Genomic DNA, 2,252 nt, shown 5'->3' with positions numbered 1-2,252 from the left:
GAAAGGTGAACTGATCACCCAAGTTTACAGAGCCTGTGAGGAGGTGGAACTTCAATGCCAGTCTTTTCAGCTCTAATCCACTGCTATTTCCTTTATACCAGTGGATTCTTACCTCTCTTCCACATGGTCCACACTGGACAGACCGCAAGTCTCAAAACAGGGTACATACCATACACAGCTGGCTCTTTGGCTGCATTGTGTTCTTTCTTCCACTCTGTGCTACCCTTTTCTTAAATTTCAAAATAGCAAATCAAGGCAGACTGTTCCCACTGTAAGGCATAACATACCCAAAGTACTGTCAGCAGGTGTCGGAGAAACAGTCCGAAAAGTGACTCTCTCAAAGTAGCTGGCTCTAAAGGGCATTTCCTCCAGACTCCGAGTTGCTGGACTTAGTACATTCAATTCTGGTTCTGCAAATCAGCCTGAAGGGAGCGGGAGAGTGAACAATCAATCCCAAGAGAGCTGGGAATGCCCCCAGACCAGGCGTTAATAAAGACTTTTATTCATTCATTCACTCAGACATTCGAAAAATGCCCATTGCCAATTGCCAGGGCAGTCAATACATTGTCTGGGAGTGATTGCTCACTAATGCATCATTTGGAGAGTGGCTCTGCCTTTCCAAAGATGTGCTTGGGCAGAGATTGAGGTTAGTCTGCATTTTCTGAGGACATACTTTTTGAACCAAAAAAAGAAGACTAATCAGATTTTTAAAAAGGCAGCCACCCCTCTACTCCTACCCCACCCCCAGTGCCCCACCACATGCACATAAAAGATACCATGCAGAGCGAGAGCTACAGTTCGGATTTGTTGGCCAGACTGACTCAGGAAGAAGGGGGTGAATGGAGTAAATGTCTACGAAAATCCAAACCAGACATTTCCATAAAGAGCATGAAATCTTCATTAGAACTCTACAAAGCAAGGATTATAATTCCCATTTAACAGGTAGGAAATTCCAGTTCAGAGAGATGGCGTGACTTGCTTAAGGCCCCCGGTGAAGCTCACAGCCAGAAATCAAAACCATAGGAGGCAGAGGCCAAAATCTGTGGCCTTTCCATGGAGGTCAGTGCTGGCTCCTTTGCTTTGAAAGGCCTTTTCTCCAATCCTAGGCTATTGCTGGGCTGATACCCTGAGACTGGAGATGGATGCCCAGGAAACAGGAAGATTACTTCCAGAATCTTACAGGATCCAGCCCCTCCTCAGAGGCAGCTCAGCCTCTGTAAGAAGTTCTTGGTTCTTCCTTGCAGGGTGTCTGTCCCCTATCCTGGGGGACAGCACAGGGGAAACTTGACCTATTTCCTTGGCATGAGCACTCCCACATACTCACACAGGGACAATTCATAGTCCAGGTCTGAAGCTGCTTGAAGTAGGACCATCAGTGGAGAAATGGCATGAAAACCTCGTAAAGAATGTCTCTAAGTTGCAGATGGGTTCCTGGGCCAATGGAATGACATGGTAAGTACTAAGAGAAATATGGGAATAAGGACTAAGGGAATATAGAAGGGAAACTAAAACCTGGTTTTGGAGAATAAGGGTGGGGGACAGTATGGGACTGAAGCTCCATTGGGCAGTAAGTCTCAGGAAATAGGGAGCAGTGACACCGGGCACCTGACCTGCTCAGAGCTGAGAATGCTTTGGTTTCCAGGAGTCATTAAATCGAGATCTCTAGATGTCTTAGACTGCTCACGCTACCATAACAAAATACTAAGGTCCGGGTGGCTTAAATAATTCACATTTATTTCACACAGTTCTGGAGGCTAAAAGTCCAAGGTCAAGGTGCCAGTGGGGTTGGTTTCTGGTGAAGCCTTTCTCCTTGCTTTGCTGATGGCTGCCTTTTCCCTATGTCTTCACATGGCCTTTTCTCTGTGTACGTAAGGGAAAGAGAGAGATTGAGAGAGGGCAGGGACGGAGGAGAGAAGAGGTGGGAAGAATGGAGAGAGGGAGGAGAGGAGAGAGGGAGAGATCTCAGCTGTCTCTCATAAGGATATCAGTTCTATCAAATTAGGGCTCTGCACTTATGATTTCATTTAACCATAATTACCTCCATGAAGGCCTCATCTCCAAACGAAATCACATTGAGAGAGCTTTAACATTTGAACTTGAGGGAACACAATTCAGCCTGTAACACTAGAGCCGATGGGAACTTTCAGCTAAAAAGCCTGTTTATTGGCTATGAGAATTGCCTGAGGAAGCCCCATGTGCAACACCTGCACAGGGCTCCGCATGTTCTTCCTTCCTCCTGTTTTTCCTGTTAA

The 2,252-nt window shown here is 46.3% G+C and overlaps 1 long non-coding RNA gene across 1 annotated transcript in view; it reads left to right on the top strand.

Moving 5' to 3' along the window:
* LOC111737698 overlaps positions 1–1,437 on the top strand; it is a 2,801-nt gene extending 1,364 nt beyond the window's left edge. The window contains exons 2-3 of the long non-coding RNA XR_002779514.1: positions 6–161; positions 1,342–1,437. This is a non-coding gene — a long non-coding RNA (uncharacterized LOC111737698). The remainder of the gene's footprint in view (positions 1–5; positions 162–1,341) is intronic.
* Positions 1,438–2,252: the final 815 nt, after the last annotated feature.

This window comes from Pteropus vampyrus, unplaced genomic scaffold, assembly GCF_000151845.1.
Source record: "Pteropus vampyrus isolate Shadow unplaced genomic scaffold, Pvam_2.0 Scaffold30, whole genome shotgun sequence".
Classification (NCBI taxonomy): domain Eukaryota; kingdom Metazoa; phylum Chordata; class Mammalia; order Chiroptera; family Pteropodidae; genus Pteropus; species Pteropus vampyrus.
This window is presented reverse-complemented; position numbering and strand designations above follow the sequence as displayed.